Below are 25,000 nucleotides of genomic sequence, written 5' to 3' on the forward strand. Positions count from 1 at the left end.
TCAGCTGCCAGTATCTTGCTCAGTGTTTACCTTTTTATTTGAGGGCGTAAATTTGACGCGGAACCCCAAGGACGCACGCACGCACACAGGCACGCACGCACACACACAGGCACGCACGCACGCACACAGGCACGCACGCACACAGGCACGCACGCACACACACAGGCACGCACGCACACAGGCACGCACGCACACACACAGGCACGCACGCACACAGGCACGCACGCACACACACAGGCACGCACGCACGCACACAGGCACGCACGCACGCACACAGGCACGCACGCACACACACAGGCACGCACGCACGCACACAGGCACGCACGCACACAGGCACGCACGCACGCACACAGGCACGCACGCACGCACACAGGCACGCACGCACACACGCACGCACACAGGCACGCACGCAGGAACGCACACAGGCACGCACGCACGCAGGCACGCACGCAGGCACGCACGCACGCACGCACACAGGCACGCACGCACGCACGCACACACGCACGCACGCAGGCACGCACGCACACGCAGGCACGCACACAGGCACGCACGCACACACGCACGCACACAGGCACGCACGCAGGCACGCACGCAGGTGCGCACGCACACAGGCACGCACGCACACAGGCACGCACGCACACACGCACGCACACACGCACGCACGCAGGCACGCACGCAGGTGCGCACGCACGCAGGCACGCACGCACGCACGCAGGCACGCACGCACGCACGCACGCACGCACGCACGCACGCACGCACACACACACACACACACACACAGGAAGAATAAAGATGAGAGTAAATATTACAGCAGAAGAGAACCCACTCGACTGAAGGAGAAACTGAACAACTGTAAACGCACACACACACACACACACACACACACACACACACACACACACACACACACACACACACACCATTATATGTACAGAGTAAGCAGTAAAGCGTCAGAGATGTCGCTGCAGAGTGGAGCTGTGGAAAGGTCACAGAGACTCGACGCTACGGAGATGTTATCTTTACCGAAAATGCATGTGTGTGCATGCATGCATGCGTGCGTGCGTGCACTCGTGCGCGTGTCTGTGTGTGTGTGTGTGTGTGTGTCTGTGTGTGTGTGTGTGTGTGTGTGTGTCTGTGTGTGTCTAGTAAATGTCACTTCTAAAGTAAGTCTGTTCGGTTCCCAGATATTCCTCATAGCGTAGACAGACAGACAGACAGACAGACCCCCAGGTCTCCTCCCAGTGGGACGTGATCCGTGGTCTGCCCCGGGGTCTCCTCCCAGTGGGACGTGACCCTTGGTCTGCCCCCCCGGGGTCTCCTCCCAGTGGGACGTGGTCCTTGGTCTGCCCCCCCGGAGGCTCCTCCCAGTGGGCCGTGACCCTTGGTCTGCCCCCCCGGGGTCTCCTCCCAGTGGGACGTGATCCTTGGTCTGCCCCGGGGTCTCCTCCCAGTGGGACGTGGTCCTTGGTCTGCCCCGGGGTCTCCTCCCAGTGGGACGTGACCCTTGGTCTGCCCCCCCGGGGTCTCCTCCCAGTGGGACGTGGTCCTTGGTCTGCCCTGGGGTCTCCTCCCAGTGGGACGTGGTCCTTGGTCTGCCCCGGGGTCTCCTCCCAGTGGGACATTTGGATGGACATGCAACATTCGGATAATAACGTTCTTGTCGTGAGTTCACACGAGGGTTTTTTATTTGATTTGTAAGCAAGGACCAACATAAACCATTCATGCACGCACGCACGCACGCACATACTGTAAATAAAAAATAATGGAAATAAGAATCAGAAACTATTATAAGCTAAACATCAAACAGAGAAATGTTCTGAAAGGACATTTGGGGCGAAGACAGACGGCTGTGGAACAACACATAACCTAAACAATGAAGAAGTGTGAGTGTGTGTGTGTGTGTGTGTGTGTGTGTGTGTGTTTATTTGACTATCCTCGTATTACACAATATATAGTTAAAATTAGAGCAATTCTCACCAGACAAATTGTTTTATGCTTGAAAAAATATATATTTGGGGAATCATCGTTGGTGTACGAAAATAGATGGCGGGGGGAAGACTAACGCGGTCGGACCATACGAAAATAGATGGTGGGGGGAAGACTAACGCGGTCGGACCATACGAAAATAGATGGCGGGGGGAAGAACGCAACTGGAACGGCGCTAAGTCGCTGAATGGAACATGGCCAACGCTCGGCAACTCTATGATTCATCGGCCCAAAACAACAGAGTCCGCACAGATGTTGACGGCGAGAGGCACTTCCACGTTGCCACACAGACGTGGGGGGCGTGACTATACGGGGCGTGGTTTTAAGGGGCGTGGCTATAATGGGCGTATAATGGGCTCTGGTAAGGGCTCTAGGACTCGTTGTTAGCATGTTGTTAGCATGTAGCTCGGCTCTGGTCAGGGCCCTAGGACTCGTTGTTAGCATGTTGTTAGCATGTAGCTCGGCTCTGTTCAGGGCCCTAGGACTCATTGTTAGCATGTTGTTAGCATGTAGCTCGGCTCTGTTCAGGGCCCTAGGACTCATTGTTAGCATGCTGTTAGCATGTAGCTCGGCTCTGTTCAGCGACATCTTTCTGAGGAGACATCGATCGTCGTTATACAAAACAGTTTATAAAAAATATATATAGATATACACAGGACTTGACAGAGAGGGGGCGCTTTTTCCTTTAGAAAATACATACATGTATTTGCCCTTAAAAAAACAAAACAAAGGAAAACGAAAGGTAAAGGTAAAGGAAAACGAAAGGTAAAGGTAAAGGTAAAGGTAAAGGAAAACGAAAGGTAAAGGTAAACGAAAGGTAAAGGTAAAGGTAAAGGAAAACGAAAGGTAAAGGTAAACGAAAGGTAAAGGTAAAGGTAAACGAAAGGTAAAGGTAAAGGTAAACGAAAGGTAAAGGTAAAGGTAAAGGTAAACGAAAGGTAAAGGTAAAGGTAAACGAAAGGTAAAGGTAAAGGTAAACGAAAGGTAAAGGTAAAGGTAAACGAAAGGTAAAGGTAAAGGTAAAGGTAAAGGTAAACAAAAGGTAAAGGTAAAGGTAAACGAAAGGTAAAGGTAAAGGTAAAGGTAAACGAAAGGTAAAGGTAAAGGTAAACGAAAGGTAAAGGTAAAGGTAAACGAAAGGTAAAGGTAAAGGTAAACGAAAGGTAAAGGTAAAGGTAAAGGTAAACAAAAGGTAAAGGTAAAGGTAAAGGTAAAGGAAAACGAAAGGTAAAGGTAAAGGAAAACGAAAGGTAAAGGTAAACGAAAGGTAAAGGAAAAGGTAAAGGTAAAGGTAAACGAAAGGTAAAGGTAAAGGTAAAGGAAAACGAAAGGTAAAGGTAAAGGTAAACAAAAGGTAAAGGTAAAGGTAAAGGAAAACGAAAGGTAAAGGTAAAGGTAAAGGAAAACGAAAGGTAAAGGTAAAGGTAAACACAAGGTAAAGGTAAAGGTAAACACAAGGTAAAGGTAAAGGCCGCCGGCCGGAACGAACCAACTGTTTTCAAATACATTCTTGTCTAAAATATAAACTTTCTTCTGTTTTACTGAAGTCATTCTAACATGAGTAGAAACAACACGGTGTCTGTTTTACTGAAGTAATTCTAACATGAGTAGAAACAACACGGTGTCTGTTTTACTGACGTCATTCTAACATGAGTAGAAACAACACGGTGTCTGTTTTACTGAAGTAATTCTAACATGAGTAGAAACAACACGGTGTCTGTTTTACTGAAGTCATTCTAACATGAGTAGAAACAACACGGTGTCTGTTTTACTGAAGTCATTCTAACATGAGTAGAAACAACACGGTGTCTGTTTTACTGAAGTCATTCTAACATGAGTAGAAACAACACGCTGTCTGTTTTACTGAAGTCATTCTAACATGAGTAGAAACAACACGGTGTCTGTTTTACTGAAGTAATTCTAACATGAGTAGAAACAACACGGTGTCTGTTTTACTGACGTCATTCTAACATGAGTAGAAACAACACGGTGTCTGTTTTACTGACGTCATTCTAACATGAGTAGAAACAACACGGTGTCTGTTTTACTGAAGTCATTCTAACATGAGTAGAAACAACACGGTGTCTGTTTTACTGACGTCATTCTAACATGAGTAGAAACAACACGGTGTCTGTTTTACTGAAGTCATTCTAACATGAGTAGAAACAACACGGTGTCTGTTTTACTGACGTCATTCTAACATGAGTAGAAACAACACGGTGTCTGTTTTACTGAAGTCATTCTAACATGAGTAGAAACAACACGGTGTCTGTTTTACTGAAGTCATTCTAACATGAGTAGAAACAACACGGTGTCTGTTTTACTGAAGTCATTCTAACATGAGTAGAAACAACACGGTGTCTGTTTTACTGAAGTCATTCTAACATGAGTAGAAACAACACGGTGTCTGTTTTACTGAAGTAATTCTAACATGAGTAGAAACAACACGGTGTCTGTTTTACTGACGTCATTCTAACATGAGTAGAAACAACACGGTGTCTGTTTTACTGACGTCATTCTAACATGAGTAGAAACAACACGGTGTCTGTTTTACTGAAGTCATTCTAACATGAGTAGAAACAACACGGTGTCTGTTTTACTGACGTCATTCTAACATGAGTAGAAACAACACGGTGTCTGTTTTACTGAAGTCATTCTAACATGAGTAGAAACAACACGGTGTCTGTTTTACTGACGTCATTCTAACATGAGTAGAAACAACACGGTGTCTGTTTTACTGAAGTCATTCTAACATGAGTAGAAACAACACGGTGTCTGTTTTACTGAAGTCATTCTAACATGAGTAGAAACAACACGGTGTCTGTTTTACTGAAGTCATTCTAACATGAGTAGAAACAACACGGTGTCTGTTTTACTGAAGTCATTCTAACATGAGTAGAAACAACACGGTGTCTGTTTTACTGAAGTCATTCTAACATGAGTAGAAACAACACGGTGTCTGTTTTACTGAAGTCATTCTAACATGAGTAGAAACAACACGGTGTCTGTTTTACTGAAGTCATTCTAACATGAGTAGAAACAACACGGTGTCTGTTTTACTGACGTCATTCTAACATGAGTAGAAACAACACGCTGTCTGTTTTACTGAAGTCATTCTAACATGAGTAGAAACAACACGGTGTCTGTTTTACTGAAGTCATTCTAACATGAGTAGAAACAACACGGTGTCTGTTTTACTGAAGTCATTCTAACATGAGTAGAAACAACACGGTGTCTGTTTTACTGACGTCATTCTAACATGAGTAGAAACAACACGGTGTCTGTTTTACTGAAGTCATTCTAACATGAGTAGAAACAACACGGTGTCTGTTTTACTGAAGTCATTCTAACATGAGTAGAAACAACACGGTGTCTGTTTTACTGAAGTCATTCTAACATGAGTAGAAACAACACGGTGTCTGTTTTACTGAAGTCATTCTAACATGAGTAGAAACAACACGGTGTCTGTTTTACTGAAGTCATTCTAACATGAGTAGAAACAACACGGTGTCTGTTTTACTGAAGTCATTCTAACATGAGTAGAAACAACACGGTGTCTGTTTTACTGAAGTCATTCTAACATGAGTAGAAACAACACGGTGTCTGTTTTACTGAAGTCATTCTAACATGAGTAGAAACAACACGGTGTCTGTTTTACTGAAGTCATTCTAACATGAGTAGAAACAACACGGTGTCTGTTTTACTGAAGTCATTCTAACATGAGTAGAAACAACACGGTGTCTGTTTTACTGAAGTCATTCTAACATGAGTAGAAACAACACGGTGTCTGTTTTACTGACGTCATTCTAACATGAGTAGAAACAACACGGTGTCTGTTTTACTGAAGTCATTCTAACATGAGTAGTGCACTTGTCTTGTGCACTCCTACAAGGACAGGTGCGTTGGAGCCGGCAACCAAATGCGAATCATGAGAAGAAAAGGTCCTGCACACCGTCTTTCACTTCTAGAGCAGTAGTTTTATTAGATGACAACGTTTCGGTCTAAACGACCTTAGATACCTGATGAAGGTCGTTTAGACCGAAACGTTGTCATCTCATAAAACTACTGCTCTATAAGTGAAAGTGACATGAAATGAAATAAGTGACAGCGGGACCTTTTTCTTCTCACTGAAGTCATTCTAACATGAGTAGAAACAACACCACTGTGTCTGTGAAGAAAAGGTTCACCGCTGTAAAAAACAACATGTTGAGGGACTTTGAAACCACTTCGTCTGATTTTGTAGTTTCCTGTTCAGGTTAAAAACTACAGCAGATTTAGACATGTTTAAATTAAAAACAGTCTAGCTAGTAAACACAGCTGCAAACAGATGAATAATGAGGGTGTAATATTTCCTCAGCTGTGTCAAGAGGCGAGGGCCAAACAGTGTTGATTTTGGCAGCAAATTTAGATTTTATTTTTAGTCCCTTGAATAGTTTTCATTTAGTTTTAGTCACATTTTAGTCACCTGCAATGTTTTGGTGTGAGTCTAGTTTTTTAGTCGACTAAATATCATAAGACTTTAGTCGACAAAATCGAAAAATCGATTTTAATTAATTTTAAGTATATCGAAATGAAAACGGCAACATTGACTTTGTATCGTACTCGTATCGTTTTGCTATGCAAATGATCGTTTGTATCAATACTATGTTTTTGTGGTATTTAGCAATTTTAAATTTAAAATAAAGAGGGGTTTAATTAATGAGGTAATGTATTTTCCAGAGAATCACTGCGTTTGTTTACTTATTTATATCCAAATTCAATTTTCCCTTAAAAAACCTGCACTCTCCACATGTTTCACACAGATTTAATGTATTTGCTAAATAGTTACTGTATCAATTTCAAATCATTTAATCGTTTCGTATCGCCATAATGAACCAATATCGTCCATGTGTCGTATCGTCAACCATGTATCGCGATATGTATCGTGTTGCTGTTAACATGTGTCGTATCATCAACAATGTATCGTATCACGTATCGTGTTGCTGTTAACATGTGTCGTATCATCAACCATGTATCGCGATACGTATCGTGTTGCTGTTACCATGTGTCGTATCGTCAACCATGTATCGTATCACGTATCGTGTTGCTGTTAACATGTGTCGTATCGTCAACCATGTATCGCGATACGTATCGTGTTGCTGTTAACATGTGTCGTATCATCAACCATGTATCGCGATACGTATCGTGTTGCTGTTAACATGTGTCGTATCATCAACCATGTATCGCGATACGTATCGTGTTGCTGTTACCATGTGTCGTATCGTCAACCATGTATCGTATCACGTATCGTGTTGCTGTTAACATGTGTCGTATCGTCAACCATGTATCGCGATACGTATCGTGTTGCTGTTAACATGTGTCGTATCATCAACCATGTATCGCGATACGTATCGTGTTGCTGTTACCATGTGTCGTATCGTCAACCATGTATCGCGATACGTATCGTGTTGCTGTTACCATGTGTCGTATCGTCAACCATGTATCGTATCACGTATCGTGTTGCTGTTAACATGTGTCGTATCGTCAACCATGTATCGTATCACGTATCGTGTTGCTGTTAACATGTGTCGTATCGTCAACCATGTATCGCGATACGTATCGTGTTGCTGTTAACATGTGTCGTATCGTCAACCATGTATCGTATCACGTATCGTGTTGCTGTTACCATGTGTCGTATCGTCAACCATGTATCGTATCACGTATCGTGTTGCTGTTAACATGTGTCGTATCGTCAACCATGTATCGTATCACGTATCGTGTTGCTGTTAACATGTGTCGTATCATCAACCATGTATCGTATCACGTATCGTGTTGCTGTTAACATGTGTCGTATCGTCAACCATGTATCGCGATACGTATCGTGTTGCTGTTACCATGTGTCGTATCGTCAACCATGTATCGTATCACGTATCGTGTTGCTGTTAACATGTGTCGTATCATCAACCATGTATCGTATCACGTATCGTGTTGCTGTTAACATGTGTCGTATCGTCAACCATGTATCGTATCACGTATCGTGTTGCTGTTAACATGTGTCGTATCATCAACCATGTATCGTATCACGTATCGTGTTGCTGTTAACATGTGTCGTATCGTCAACCATGTATCGCGATACGTATCGTGTTGCTGTTAACATGTGTCGTATCGTCAACCATGTATCACGATACGTATCGTGTTGCTGTTACCATGTGTCGTATCGTCAACCATGTATCGTATCACGTATCGTGTCGCTGTGAAAACGTATCGTTACACCCCTAGTATTGACACACCTGCAGTCTAACACAGGGTTGTTGATTACATCACTGTGTACTATATTGTGATGCAGCCTGCAGCCATGTTGTCTTGTAGTTTTTAACCTGAAGAGGAATCTAACTAAAACTACAAAAGAAAATCATCCCAAGTCCCTTCAACATGTGCTCGTGTTCTTCTTCTAGTGGATCAAATGTGAACCCAGCAGCCCCAGAGTGTCCACAGCGCCACCCAGTGGTTTAGGTGCTGACCAATCGTTGCTCACGGTCAACGCTCCCACGTAGGTCATGTGACTCAGTCGGGAATAGGCTCCTCCTCTTCCTCTTTGATGTCGTCGTCGTCGTTATCGTCGTCGTCTTCATCCTCTCGCTGACGCTCCTCCTCCTCTTCCTCCTCCTCTTCCTCCTCGTCGTCCTGGAAACACGAGGAAACAACATCAACAAACAATCATTAACCCATTTAGCGCTATCATTTATTGAAAAATTAGGACCTAATTCACGGCAGCATTTTTTCCAGTCGAGCTCTTAATTTGAAAAGCCACATTTTCAGTCGACCGGAAGTGGATTATCCCTGCAAGCTCGACGGAGCCTGGGGAGGCCTTGTTTACATGATCGATCTATGCCGGTGCACTGGAGAGCTCCACATCGCCGGCTCTGTGCCGTCAAAGAAACGCTGTTTTGACCAAAATGCCATCTGGGACAAGGAATAGGAGATACAGGCGATTGAAAGAAACGGATAGAATGGATTATTATGGCGACGACGATCTAAGATGGACGATCCAGTGCTGTGCTAACATAGCTAGCTACCCGATGCTAACGTAAGTAGCATTATGGCTCGATCCATCAAATTCACTATAAAGCGCAATTGACAATGGCGGTAAGCGTTAGTATCAAAATTAGGCCTCAATTGAAAAAGGACTTCGGAAATGGCGGTATAAGTGTTAACCAGCTTGGGATTTAATTGCATGATGAACACACTAGACCTGAGGTCGATTCTACAAAATGTTTTCTGAATCCTGATAGTGTTCTGGAAAAAACCTCATGTTTCTATGTCAGTGGTGCTCAAACTACACTGTGATGTAAGACCAGGGAATAATAACCTTCCGAACACAAGGATTTTGTCTCATTGTGAGCAGAAAAGGTGTCACTCACTAAATCATCCCCAACGCAACAACAGTTCCATATTTCATCCTCTTCCTAACAAGGACCCCCCCCCCCCCCCTCCCCTCCCAACAAGGACCTTGTCAGGCTTTCTGGACCCCCCCCCCCCCCCCCCCCTCCACTCAACTGCATCTCAGAGGCAAATATTGTACTTTTTACTCCATTACATTTATTTGACAGATTTGGATTATTATTAATAATCGTACATTATTAACCACTACAGCGCTGTAGACATTTCAGACCATTTGAAAATAGCAGATCTACACAAATAAACCATTCAAACCCAATGCCAAATACTCTTGTGAAAATAGCAGGTCTACACAATGCCAAATACTCTTGTGAAAATAGCAGGTCTACACAATGCCAAATACTCTTGTGAAAATAGCAGGTCTACACAATGCCAAATACTCTTGTGAAAATAGCAGATCTACACAATGCCAAATACTCTTGTGAAAATAGCAGATCTACACAATGCCAAATACTCTTGTGAAAATAGCAGATCTACCCAATGCCAAATACTCTTGTGAAAATAGCAGATCTACACAATGCCAAATACTCTTGTGAAAATAGCAGATCTACACAATGCCAAATACTCTTGTGAAAATAGCAGATCTACACAATGCCAAATACTCTTGTGAAAATAGCAGATCTACACAATGCCAAATACTCTTGTGAAAATAGCAGATCTACCCAATGCCAAATACTCTTGTGAAAATAGCAGATCTACCCAATGCCAAATACTCTTGTGAAAATAGCAGATCTACACAATGCCAAATACTCTTGTGAAAATAGCAGATCTACACAATGCCAAATACTCTTGTGAAAATAGCAGATCTACACAATGCCAAATACTCTTGTGAAAATAGCAGATCTACACAATGCCAAATACTCTTGTGAAAATAGCAGATCTACACAATGCCAGATACTCTTGTGAAAATAGCAGATCTACACAATGCCAAATACTCTTGTGAAAATAGCAGATCTACACAATGCCAAATACTCTTGTGAAAATAGCAGATCTACACAATGCCAAATACTCTTGTGAAAATAGCAGATCTACACAATGCCAAATACTCTTGTGAAAATAGCAGATCTACACAATGCCAAATACTCTTGTGAAAATAGCAGGTCTACACAATGCCAAATACTCTTGTGAAAATAGCAGATCTACACAATGCCAAATACTCTTGTGAAAATAGCAGATCTACACAATGCCAAATACTCTTGTGAAAATAGCAGATCTACCCAATGCCAAATACTCTTGTGAAAATAGCAGATCTACCCAATGCCAAATACTCTTGTGAAAATAGCAGATCTACACAATGCCAAATACTCTTGTGAAAATAGCAGATCTACACAATGCCAAATACTCTTGTGAAAATAGCAGATCTACACAATGCCAAATACTCTTGTGAAAATAGCAGATCTACACAATGCCAAATACTCTTGTGAAAATAGCAGATCTACACAATGCCAGATACTCTTGTGAAAATAGCAGATCTACACAATGCCAAATACTCTTGTGAAAATAGCAGATCTACACAATGCCAAATACTCTTGTGAAAATAGCAGATCTACACAATGCCAAATACTCTTGTGAAAATAGCAGATCTACACAATGCCAAATACTCTTGTGAAAATAGCAGATCTACACAATGCCAAATACTCTTGTGAAAATAGCAGATCTACACAATGCCAAATACTCTTGTGAAAATAGCAGATCTACACAATGCCAAATACTCTTGTGAAAATAGCAGATCTACACAATGCCAAATACTCTTGTGAAAATAGCAGATCTACACAATGCCAAATACTCTTGTGAAAATAGCAGATCTACACAATGCCAAATACTCTTGTGAAAATAGCAGATCTACACAATGCCAAATACTCTTGTGAAAATAGCAGATCTACACAATGCCAAATACTCTTGTGAAAATAGCAGATCTACACAATGCCAGATACTCTTGTGAAAATAGCAGATCTACACAATGCCAGATACTCTTGTGAAAATAGCAGATCTACACAATGCCAGATACTCTTGTGAAAATAGCAGATCTACACAATGCCAGATACTCTTGTGAAAATAGCAGATCTACACAATGCCAGATACTCTTGTGAAAATAGCAGATCTACACAATGCCAGATACTCTTGTGAAAATAGCAGATCTACACAATGCCAGATACTCTTGTGAAAATAGCAGATCTACACAATGCCAGATACTCTTGTGAAAATAGCAGATCTACACAATGCCAGATACTCTTGTGAAAATAGCAGATCTACACAATGCCAGATACTCTTGTGAAAATAGCATATCTACACAATGCCAGATACTCTTGTGAAAATAGCAGATCTAAACAATGCCAGATACTCTTGTGAAAATAGCAGATCTACACAATGCCAGATACTCTTGTGAAAATAGCAGATCTACACAATGCCAAATACTCTTGTGAAAATAGCAGATCTACACAATGCCAAATACTCTTGTGAAAATAGCAGATCTACACAATGCCAAATACTCTTGTGAAAATAGCAGATCTACACAATGCCAAATACTCTTGTGAAAATAGCAGATCTACACAATGCCAAATACTCTTGTGAAAATAGCAGATCTACACAATGCCAAATACTCTTGTGAAAATAGCAGATCTACACAATGCCAAATACTCTTGTGAAAATAGCAGATCTACACGATGCCAAATACTCTTGTGAAAATAGCAGATCTACACAATGCCAAATACTCTTGTGAAAATAGCAGATCTACACAATGCCAAATACTCTTGTGAAAATAGCAGATCTACACAATGCCAGATACTCTTGTGAAAATAGCAGATCTACACAATGCCAGATACTCTTGTGAAAATAGCAGATCTACACAATGCCAGATACTCTTGTGAAAATAGCAGATCTACACGATGCCAAATACTCTTTAGTCCGGCAGCCGACAGGCTTCTTTTGTTTAAAGTGGGACAATTTGGTATATAGTCATTTTTTATTGGCCTAAAATATTGTCTATATTCATACAGTCATGAATCCACTGGCTGACCGGCTGTTGGTATTGGGCTTTTTTTTTTAGCTAATTTAACTCATTTAGGCCTGACCTCGAAATTAAAAAAAAAATCTAAATCCTCCAGTTTTCTGAAATAAATATTTTCACGATTTTACCAAAAATAGCAGATCTACAAGCTACTCGGTGGCGCGCTATGAGCTTGTAGATCTGCTATTTTTCAATAGCTAAAATATAACATAACATAATGTTTAGAACACCAAAATGGGTTAATGACTGGTTCTACATCTAATTTAATGACTGGTTCTACATCTAATTTAATGACTGGTTCTACATCTAATTTAATGACTGGTTCTACATCTAATTTAATGACTGGTTCTACATCTAATTTAATGACTGGTTCTACATCTAATTTAATGACTGTAGATAATTTAATGACTGGTTCTACATAATTTAATGACTGGTTCTACATCTAATTTAATGACTGGTTCTACATCTAATTTAATGACTGGTTCTACATCTAATTTAATGACTGGTTCTACATCTAATTTAATGACTGGTTCTACATCTAATTTAATGACTGGATCTACATCTAATTTAATGACTGGTTCTACATCTAATATAATGACTGGTTCTACATCTAATTTAATGACTGGTTCTACATCTAATTTAATGACTGGTTCTACATCTAATTTAATGACTGGTTCTACATCTAATTTAATGACTGGTTCTACATCTAATTTAATGACTGGTTCTACATCTAATTTAATGACTGGATCTACATCTAATTTAATTACTGGATCTACATCTAATTTAATGACTGGTTCTACATCTAATTTAATGACTGGTTCTACATCTAATTTAATGACTGGATCTACATCTAATTTAATGACTGGTTCTACATCTAATTTAATGACTGGTTCTACATCTAATTTAATGACTGGTTCTACATCTAATTTAATGACTGGTTCTACATCTAATTTAATGACTGGATCTACATCTAATTTAATGACTGGTTCTACATCTAATATAATGACAAGGCTATTAAATCGTTAATCGAAATCATTATGTGAGACAATAAATGAATCGTCAACCTTAGGATGGTGACACCGTGGGGGGTGGGGGGGGGGGGGGGGGGGGTGGAGGGGTTATATCAGAGGCCCCCCGACTGAGTGATATTTGCTTTGTGGGGGGGGGGGGGGGGGGGGGGGGGGGGTCCGCCAGCAGCAGTAGAAAGTAGCATCATGGTGCGATGTGTGTGTGTGTGTGTGTGTGTGTGTGTGTGTGTGTGTGTGTGTGTGCGTGATGTTATCTCCATCTCCTCCCCTCTGGGACCTGAGGGGGGGGGGGGGGGGAACTTCCTGACACCTATACTCTCTCTTCCTATAGGCTGACAGACACCCCCCCCCCCCCCCTTCCCTCACCCCCCAGGCACTAACATATACACGTGTGATAATGAAAGGCCACATTTCTCATTTTAATTGAGTTTTAGGTGTGCTTTAAAATGCAATGAAGGAGAGGAGAGGAGGGGATAGGAGAGGAGGGGAGGGGAGGGGAGGGGAGGGGAGAGGAAAGGAGAGGAGAGGAGATTTATAGGGCCCTAGCCCCTCCTATATTCAGCTATTAGTGTAGATTTATAGGGTGCTAGCCCCTCCTATATTCAGCTATTAGTGTAGATTTATAGGGACCTAGCCCCTCCTATATTCAGCTATTAGTGTAGATTTATAGGGCACTATGGTTTTTTAAACATTATTTTGAAATCCATCCATCCATCCATCCATCTTCAATCGCTTCTCCGTAGTCGGGTCGCGGGGGCAACAGCTCCACCAGAGTGCTCCAGACTTCCCTCTCCAGAGCAACATTAGTGACTTCCTCCTGGGGGATTCCGAGACGTTCCAAGGCCAGTGAGTCGATGTGTTTCCTCCAACTGCGCCTTGGTCTGCCCCGGGGTCTAGTCGGAGGAATGTATATTCTTTCAGAGCGAACGTTTTTAACTCAAATCTTTGCTTCTGGGAGGGGGGGGTGTCCCTGGAACAACATATTTTCCGATGGGGGTCGGCGGCCAATTAAATATATTTTTGGGGGTCCTTGACATGAAAATGTTTGAGAACCTCTAGACATAGAAACATGGGCTTTTTCAGAAAACTGTCAGGATTTAGAAGACATTTGTAAATGGGTTAATTGAGAGATGCTGGAAAGAAATAGCCGATCTACAAGATGTGCAACGCATTGAGAACTGATCTACAAGATGTGCAACGCATTGAGAACTGATCTACAAGATGTGCAACATGTTATTATAATATAAAAAGATGGTTTTGGACATACATGGTTTCCATAACACACACGCACGCCGTCACCTCATGCAGAGAGATTACACTAAAGCTGTATACAATTATAATTTCACATCCATGACTCCTAATACCCCCCCCCCCCTGCATGAGTCCTAATGCGGAGGCTTTTCTTTATCACGCTGACACACTCCTCAAAGGAACTACTGGATAATTACGGTATACCAATTATACCCTGATCCTGTCTGTGTTTACTGCTGTGTGTGTGTGTGTGCGTGTGTGCGTGCGCGTGTGTGCGTGCATGCACGTGCGTGCGTGTGTGCGTGCGTGCGTGCGTGCGCGTGTGCATGCACGTGTGTGCGTGCGTGCGTGCGTGCGTGCGCGTGCGTGTGTTTATGCCTCCTCCTCTAAACTATCCTGATGCCGGCCGTCGTTGCGTTGCGACGTATGGCCTGGACCAATCAAATAAACCAATAAATACCATAGCGTGTAGCTCTCAACCAATAGCAGCGTTGGGGGGCGTGGTGTAGCTCCCAACCAATAGCAGCGTTTGGGGGGCGTGGTGTAGCTCTCAACCAATAGCAGCGTTGGAGGGGCGTGGTGTAGCTCCCAACCAATAGCAGCGTTTGGGGGGCGTGGTGTAGCTCTCAACCAATAGCAGCGTTTGGGGGGGTGTGGTGTAGCTCTCAACCAATAGCAGCGTTTGGGGGGGCGTGGTGTAGCTCTCAACCAATAGCAGCGTTTGGGGGGCGTGGTGGCTAAAACAGAGACTGTGATTGGACGATCGACACGTCACACTTTTACAGGTAAAAATCAGACACAGTCTGAAGTGAGTGGTACTGTACTGTACTGTACTGTACTGTACTGTACTGTACTGTGCTGTGCTGTACAAGCCCTCCTCCCTGGCCTGTGTGTTGGTGGTGAACAAACGCTATGACGCTAGTATTTTCGTGCTCGGACACAGCCAGGGACACACATAGCTGTGCGTACAGTAGAGACTGACATTTTGTCGGGACTCCCGCGGGTCACGGGATTCCCGCAGGATTCCCGCGGGATGGGATTAATATTTGTATTAATCCCGTGATCGGGACGGGACGGGAATGAAAGTCAACAGGAGCGTGCAGGAGCGTGAATTACATTTTCAACTGGTCACGCTGCCAACCAAAAGAACAGAAGCGCCCATCTTTGTTGTAGTCATCTTTCAGTGAGCCAACACTCTTTTGACTTGCTGAAGCAAGTCAAAAGAACTACATACCCCAGCAGTGCTAATGCTTCCAGGCTCCGCTCCAACTGGGAGAGGATGAAAACTTCCTTCATGCAATCCAGTGGACGTTTCATAAAGTTTAATATGAAGACATCGCAGTGCGGCCGTGCATGATTCTGCATCGCGCCGGTGATGTGATTATAATCGATTATTTATAGCCAGATCATCCTGATGCATTTGTTTCCCCTGGCAGTGGCAACGTTGCAACTTGCAATTGTGATGCTACGTTAGCTACATGCTAACGCTGTTACTGTTGGCACTTGCTTGGCTCCCTGAACAGCTGTCTGAGGCTGAGCGAATGTTCTACAATACATCGTCTCCCTTCTTTCTCCCAAACGAGTCCCATACACCAGTGGTTCCAAAACATTTTCATGTCAAGGACCCCTAAATCAACATGTATTAGCCCGCGGACCCCCATTTGAAAAGATGCCAGGGACCCCCATAAGAGAAGATCTGTATTACGTTTATCACTGTGTGTAAAAATTATTTATATTATGTTTTTATTGGCTAAGCCTATTATATATCTCAACAATTGACAAAGCACTTGTCAACAGTCAGAACTGTTCTTGGTTTTGTTTTATTATTATAATATTAATATTCATATATATATATGAATAGGATATACTGTATTTGGTAGTCAAAGTTAAATCCACCATTGCCCACTTTATTTTATTTTTTTTTATTGGTAGGCTATCTGTCTTGAGAAGCAGGAAGAGATAGATGGATAGATGGATAGATGGATAGATAGAATAACTTTTCCTAATGGAAAAAAAACAGGAGCGGGATGGGAGCGGGAGTAATTTCGAGTGGGAGCGGGATGGGATCAGGAGTCATTCTACAGGAGTGGGACAGGATGGGATTTTGTTTTTTACTCTGGCCCAGGATTGGGACAGGACAGGATTTTTTCTGCAGGAGTGGGATGGGACAGGAGTGAAAATCCACTCCCGTGTCAGTCTCTAGCGTACAGTACGATTTACAATTTAGGCATTTAGCAGACACTCTTAATCCAGAGCGATTTATCATGAAACATGCGTAAGCTAAGAAAGTATCTATGTAAACTATACATATAAACTATACACCTATCGGCGGCATTTGACACAGTGCACCACCAGCTGCTCCTAGACACCCTAGCTGATCTAGGCATCGGCGGGACGGCACTAAAGTGGTTCTCCTCCTACCTCTCTGACCGGACATACCAGGTTTCCCCCCGCACCCTCCAAACTGGGGTCCCACAGGGATCTGTACTTGGTCCCCTCCTCTTCTCACTGTACACTAAATCCCTTGGCACCATCATCTCTGCTCACAATATATCCTATCACTGCAATGCCGATGACACAACACTGTTTCTATCCTTCCCCCCCTCTGCCACTAGAGGGGGGGAAGAGCGCATCACTATGCCTGGCTGACATCTCACAGTGGATGTCCTCCAACCACCTCAAGCTGAACCCAGACAAGACTGAGCTTCTCTTCTTCCCATCTAAATCCTATCCTATGCGGGAGCTAACTATCTCCGTAGACAACGCCCTGGTAACGTCTGTCCCAAAAGCCAGGAACCTTGGTGTTGTCCTGGACAGTCAGCTCTCGTTCAAAACTCACATCACAGCTGTCACTGGATCCTGTTGGTTCTCACTCTACATACGACAAATTAGACCGTTCCTCACCCAGGAATCAGCCCAGCTCCTAATCCAGACAACAGTCTCGACTATTGTAACTCCGTCCTTACTGGCCTACCGGCATGTGCACTTAAGCCTCTCCAACTGATCCAAAATGCCGCAGCTCGCTTGGTCTTCAACCAGCCAAAATTCTCGGATGTCTCCCCCCTGCTCCGCTCCCTCCACTGGCTCCCGGTCACTGACCGCACAGAAGATAAAACTCTGATGCTGGCATTTAAAGCAACCAAATGTATGGCTCCCCCATATCTTGCAAGTATGATTGAACCCTACAAACCCTCAGATCAGCCAACGCAGGGAAGCTGGAAGTACCCTCACTAAAAACACCGGGCCAACGCTCCACACGTCCCAAACTCTTCTCCTTTCTGGCTCCAAAACTGTGGAATGCACTACCCGTTGCAATCAGAACTGCAGCATCACTCCCGATCTTCCGCCGTAGTCTGAAAACCCACCTTTTCAGACTCCATCATGGCCCATAGCACTTACCCTACCCCCCTTAGACAGCACTTATTAGACTTAGATATCATTTGATACAGACTTATGGCATGTCATGTAGACAGCACTATAATTGCATTGTATGTAGTCATAGCACATCATAGTACATATGTATAGCATAGTATAGTATATATGTATAGTTTCATTATATAGATATTCCACTGTTACGATATTAGCTTAGCATGTTTCATGATAAATGCTTTTTATATATGTGATGTATTCCCATGCTTTTTTTTGTTCTTGCTTAATGTAAGTCGCTCTGGATTAAGAGCGTCTGCTAAATGCCTAAATTGTAAATTGTCTATCTAAGTCTACATTAAGTGCTATCTAAGGGGCTAGGGCAAGGGCTACGTGCCATGATGGACAGTAGCGTACAGTAGCGTACAGTAACTCCCACCGTGGTATTATTTTCAGAGAAAACAAAGAGAGGGACACACAGGGAAATATGCCTTTAACGCATTTAGGCCTGACATTTAAAAAAAGGTTTTTAAAATGTATTTTTCTCTGAAAAAACCTCATGTTTCTGTATCAGTGGTGCTCAATATTTCATGTCAAGGACCCCCATAATTATATGTAATTTGCCGCCGGACCCCCATCTGAAAATAGGTTGTTCCAGGGACCCCCCCAGAAGCAACGAATTGAGTTAAAAACGTTCGCTCTGAAATAATATATATTCAAAGATTTGAGGCACATTTTCACGATTTTTTCAAAAAACAGCAGACCTACAAGCTCGTAGCGCGGCACTCGGTGCCGTGCTAGGAGCTTGTAGGTCTGCTGTTTTTCAACAGCTACAGTATAACATAATGCTTTAAAAACACCAAAAGGAGTTCCCGCCCAAAACATAATAAGCGCTGGGATTTCTTTCAAAATAGAAGCTTGGGGTGCCGCGCGGATACGGCAGCTTTTACTCTGAAAGACCCGGGGGGGCTTCTGTTCCGTACAATGCATGTTAATTAAACTCTGAGATATTATATAACAGTAAAAACATAACGATGGAGATACAACGTTTCCTACCCGGCTGTGTGTGTGTGTACGTGTGTGCGCGTGTGTGTGTGTGTGTGTGTGCGCGTGTGTGTGTAGTGTGTACGTGTGTGTGTGTGTGTGTGTGTGTGTGTGTGCTTGGATCTCCAAGCAGAGTACATAAGGAAGGAACTGAACCTAAACTTAACTTGGAAGCTGAAACAATTTCTCACTGAGTCTGGAAAGGACAGGGACCTCGCACTATTACCCCTCATAAAGACTGTCAACCACCTGAATGAAACCGTTGCTAACTGTTCACAACAGCTAGCGGAATGTTCAAACCAACTCAAAGAGGTGGTTGGCGAGGTGACTTGTCTGAAACAACAAAGCGCTTCTTCCACTCTTTCCAGGTCCAAGGTCCAAACTTCACCACTTGGTGACGTTTTTGCACCTGAGACATTACAGGCCAGAAGCCAACCGCATCCACTGTGTTCCACAATGCGGAAAGAGGTCAGTTCGGAAGTTTTAACATCTTCAGTTCCGGTCGACCCTCCAGTTGACTCAGCTACTGAGGGGAGAGTTCGGTTCCTTGTACACAGCCCGGTGAAACTGGAGTTTCCATCATTCGGGAGAAGGGAGGATTGTAACGACCCCCTTCGTTACCTAGAGAAGTGTAACGATTTTCTTGCCTTAAACCCACTTAACAATGGGGAGCTACTTGCCACTCTGCGCAACGTGCTGTATGGCACTGCTCGTGACTGGTGGGATGTCGAACGCAAGGACATCCACACTTGGGTCGCATAAGTTCCTTGCAGCTTTTCTGTCCGAAGATTATGCGGATGAACTTGAAGAGCGGGTGAGAACCAGGGTGCAGGGAGAGGAGAGCATTAAGGATTTTGCGTACTCATACAGGTCTCTACTGTTGCGTTGGAGGCCTGATATAACGGAGGAGAAAACCATCCAAATGATCTTGAAGAATGCTCGCCCTCAACTGGCCAGTCAACTTCGAAGCAGCCGTGTGGCCTCGGTAGATGCACTAGTGCGTCTAGGTCACCAGTTGGAAAAGGATGAAGAGAAACAAAAAAGGATGCAGGATAAGAGAGGTCAAGCTATGAGTAAATGCTCGGACTATTCCGCTTCCAATTCTACAGGACAAAATTCTTCTCAGGCCTACTGCTGGCATTGTAAGGGTGCCCATTCCCCTGCCTCATGTCCCAACAATACGGCACAAAAAGGAAAATCCAACAAATGGGATAAAAAACCGCAGACTACCCATCTCGAAGTACGGCAGGTAATCTCTACTTATTGGTCTTCGTGGGCTACTATTCTCGTTGGGTAGAGTTGTTCCCCTTGAAGAAAGCCACAGCCGAGATAGTGTCCAAATTCTTCACTCAGGAAATATTGACCCGTTGGGGGGTTCCGGACTATCTTCTTTCGGATCAGGGATCACAGTTTGTCTCTGCGGTATTCAGCGCAACCTGCAAGAGCTGGAATGTGGGTCACAAGATGACTACAGCTTACCACCCGCAGACAAACCTCACAGAGAGGATAAATCGAACCCTGAAGGTCATGATCGCGTCTTATGTGGGAGAAAATCATAAAGCCTGGGACAAGAACCTGCCTGACTTCCGCTTCGCCATAAACTCTGCAGTCCAATGAATCCACAGGAGTGACTCCGGTGGACCTGAATCTGGGCAGGAGTTTGCGAGGACCACTGGAAGTACTGTTATTGCCCAGGAACATGGACCCTGATTCTCCGGCTTACCCCAAAACGGCAGAACTGTCCAACATGAAGGAGTTTGTGGAAGACAACCTTATCAAGGGACGACGACGACAGAAGAGGAACTATGATCGCAAACACCGTGACGTAGTATTCGAGGACAATGCCAGGGTCTGGTTGCGTACCCATCCTTATTCCAAGAAGGAAACCGCCTTTGCGGCAAAGTTAGCCGCGAGGTGGCATGGTCCTTACAGGGTCATTCGTAAAATGGGCCCTGTCAATGTGGAAATTGCGAGAGAGGACAATGGAGAGGGCAGGAAAACCGTTCACGTCTCGCGGCTGAAACCCTGTTACCCCACCGCAGAAGAGGTGGAGGCTCAAGAACGTCAGCGAGTCCTCGAAATCTTTGCAGAGGAGAGCGACTCTGAAGATTTCCTGGGTTTTCTTGATTCCCAAGAGGCTGGTCACCTAACTCATCTCAAAAAAGAGGAGGAGGAGAAGGCTCAACGCCAATGCGTTCTCGACATTTTCAATGAGGAAAGTGACTCCGAAGATTTCCTGGGGTTTCCTTATTCCCAGGATGCTGTTGAAGACAATATTCTCAAAAAGAAGAGGGAGGAGGAGAAGGCTCAATGCCGCCGTATCCTCGATATCTTCGAGGAGGACTGTGATTCCGAGGAGTTTCTGGGATTCCCAAAGGAAAGTTCAGAGTTGACGTCTCCCCGTAGCCGTCTTTTTCCAAGGGGGGAGGAATGTGGCGATTAGCTGTGCGTCGCCACGCACGCCCATTGGTGCCGCACGTTCAGTTCACTGACATACGTTCCTTTTATGAATGTCATGACGTCACGCACCTGTCTGCTGGAGGAAGTGCTGTGACAGCGGCGGAGGCTGGAGGTGTTTGTTTGGACTCGTACGTTTTGTTTACCCTTTATGTGTATCATTTCGTTGTTCGCACGGAGCGTTACCGTTTGGAGAGGATCACACGTAGGAGGACTCCCCGGGGATCGTTTAGATCATAGGGGGACCCCTTGGAACGGATTTAATCAACACTGGTACATCCCGTCCGTGAGTGAGCAACGACAGAACAGCTGAGGGGTTGGGTTTACGAACTACCGCGTACCGTGCGGGGTACCATAAACATCACTGTGCAAGGGCTGGATATAAAACTGGAACTGTATGTGAACTGAACTGAACTGAGCCTATGGGCGTTGATTTCAATATATACAACTTACTAACTGCCATCTACGGTGTCTGTGCGTTATTGTGTGTTACAAGTGACTTTGCAGGGTGTGTAGTGTGCTGCTGCACAGCCTTATGAACGGTTACCCTAATTTAACCTTTTGTCAGGATACCGCCTGGCTGGCACCCCAGAACTATAACAAACCGTTACAGTGTGCGTGTACGTGTGTAGTGTGTACGTGTGTGTGTAGTGTGTACGTGTACGTGTGTACGTGTGTGTGTGTGCGTGTACGTGTGTGTGTGTAGTATGTAAGTGTGTGTGTGTAGTGTGTACGTGTGTGTGTGTAGTGTGTACGTGTACGTGTGTACGTGTGTGTGTGCGTGTACGTGTGTGTGTGTAGTGTGTACGTGTGTGTGTGTGTGTGTAGTGTGTGTTGCTCGTAAACAGCGAGAGGTTCATTAGACTGTTCAATCGACGTTAGACGCTACATTTAACCACCTCTGCCCCCCCCCCCCCCCCACACACACACACACACACACACACACACACACACACACAACCACACACCCACAACCACACACACAGCCACCCACAATGCATCTCACCAGCCGCGTCCCGCCACCAGACCCAGTCACCAGAGAGTCTTATTAACCCGTTCAGACCTTCTACTAAAACAAATCTTCTTCTAAATCCTGACAGTTTTCTGAAAAAACTCATGTTTTTGTATCAGTGGTTCTCAAACACTTTCATGTCAAGGACCCCCAGAATTATATGTATTTGGTCGCCGACCCCCATCTGAAAATATGTAGTTCCAGGTATTTGTGTCAAAAAGATTTGAGTTAAAAACGTAGAATATATATATTCATTCATAAGATCTGCGCCGCATTTTCACGATTTAAACAAAAAATCACACCCGTGTGAACTGAGTGGTGCACCTCAAACCCCCCCCCCCCTCTCTCTCATTAGCAGGCAACAGTGCAGCACTATTTCTCTCTCTCTGTTTCTGGCACAACAGCACCCCTACTGGTACTCATGAGTCACACATGAGTCACACACAAACATAGGTTAACGTCACAGACATTGCTGTTCCTTGGAGTGGTTGCACCACTCAAAAAATAGCAGACCTACAAGCTCGTAGCGCGCCATATATTTTTTTCAACAGCTAAAAGTGTAAAACATGACTCCCGCCCTGAAGGGGTTAAAGTCGATGACGGGGCAGATTTTCCGTTCCCATTTCATCTCATTTATTACAAAGGGCATTCATTAAGCCTTTCTGGGTGGGAGCGGCACCCCCTTGTGGTGTTTTTAAATCATTACGTTATACTTTAGCTATTGGAAAAATAGAAGATCTACAAGCTTGTGAGCTTGTAGGTCTGCTATTTTTTTTAAATCGTGAAAATGTGCCTCAAATCTTTGAATATATATTCTTTCAGGGGGAACGTTTTAAGTCATATCTTTGCTTCTGGGGGGAGTGGGGAGGGGGTCCCCGGAACTACATATTTTCAGATGGGGGTCGGCGGCCAATTACAGATATTTCTGGGGGTCCTTGACATGAAAAACGTTTGAGAACCACTGATATAGAAAATTAGAAACATGAGGTTTTTTTTCAGAAAACTGTCAGCATTTAGACGTTTGTAGAATCGTCCTCAGGTCTAAATGGGTTAACACTTTCATACCTGGAGACACAGCTGCACGGGGCGCTTTGGGACCTTTCATTAATTAACCACAACATTAAGCTTTATTTAATACTTTAGCCGTTGGAGAATTACACCCGTGTGAAGTGAGGGGCGCTAATATATTAAAGTATTGTAATGGTGATAAAACACAAACATTAAACGCCATTAACAATAAAGAGATAATATGACGCAATGAGGGACAAATGATGACGTAAATGTTCCCTTCATGGCGTTTACTAAGCAAACACTGAACTAAAGACACACATTAAACCGTTTACTAAACAAACACTGAACTAAAGACACACATTAAACCGTTTACTAAACAAACACTGAACTAAAGACACACATTAAACCGTTTACTAAACAAACACTGAACTAAAGACACACATTAAACCGTTTACTAAGCAAACACTGAACTAAAGACACACATTAAACCGTTTACTAAACAAACACTGAACTAAAGACACACATTAAACCGTTTACTAAACAAACACTGAACTAAAGACACACATTAAACCGTTTACTAAACAAACACTGAACTAAAGACACACATTAAACCGTTTACTAAACAAACACTGAACTAAAGACACACATTAAACCGTTTACTAAACAAACACTGAACTAAAGACACACATTAAACCGTTTACTAAACAAACACTGAACTAAAGACACACATTAAACCGTTTACTAAACAATAGGGCTGACCTCGATTAGTCAAATAGTCGACTAATCGATCGGAACGGGTCTCAGTCGACTGACAAGCTCTCAGTCGATGTTCACCAAAAAAAAAAAAAAAAACAGTCGGGACGATTTTTTTCTTTTGGGCCGGGTGGAAAACCCCTCCTCCATAATGGTATGCTCCCAGTCACCGCACCGCAGCATCGGGGAACACTCTGGCAGCCAGAGTAAAGGCTGGGAGGGACCGAGCCGAGGGAGGCTACTGTACTGTAGCCTACATGTTGTTTATGCTCCGGAGTCCAGACCCATGCAGTTTAATAATATACAGTCACAACAGAATGCACACTGCTGTCTCGTGTCTCATCACAATCCCAATGCGCCACCCGTGAAGTCGGGGGGAAAATAAAAAACAGGCTGCTAGTGTTAGTGTAGGGTCGGGGATCGTTAGCTTAGCGCGTAGCTACTGATTCAACCCACTGATTGAACTTCATCTCCGCCTGTAATCTAGGTTATTTTTTTATTGACAACGTGAACGAACCCCGACACCAGCGCTGCAAAAATAGACAGATCTACAAGCTCTCAACGCGTAGCGAACGGCGCTGCAAAAACAGGCAGGACGCGATGCCTTGAGAGCTTGTGGATCAGCCTCCCCGACGGTGCGGGGAGGCA

Source organism: Electrona antarctica, assembly GCF_951216825.1.
Source record: "Electrona antarctica genome assembly, contig: scaffold_264, whole genome shotgun sequence".
NCBI lineage: Eukaryota > Metazoa > Chordata > Actinopteri > Myctophiformes > Myctophidae > Electrona > Electrona antarctica.